We start from the raw sequence: 244 nt of genomic DNA, 5'->3' as shown, positions 1-244 counted from the left end.
TGAGGAGAGGAATAAAAGGCTTAGGTGAAAGTCCTCACCAAACCTATATTCTATTTCTTCTTCTTTCTCTCGCTTTCCCCTTCTTTATAATAGAGTCGACGATTTTCATGAGCTGTCTTTTTACTTAAAGTACGAAAAATATGAATTTCCTTAGCAATCAGCGAGTGACTTGAAAAGGAAGAAGAAAAGGAAAGGGTAGGAAATAAACTAGTAAAAAGAAACGACAGAACGAACGAGAGGGAGA

The sequence above is a fragment of the Penaeus monodon genome, chromosome 22 (assembly GCF_015228065.2).
Source record: "Penaeus monodon isolate SGIC_2016 chromosome 22, NSTDA_Pmon_1, whole genome shotgun sequence".
Classification (NCBI taxonomy): domain Eukaryota; kingdom Metazoa; phylum Arthropoda; class Malacostraca; order Decapoda; family Penaeidae; genus Penaeus; species Penaeus monodon.
This window is presented reverse-complemented; position numbering follows the sequence as displayed.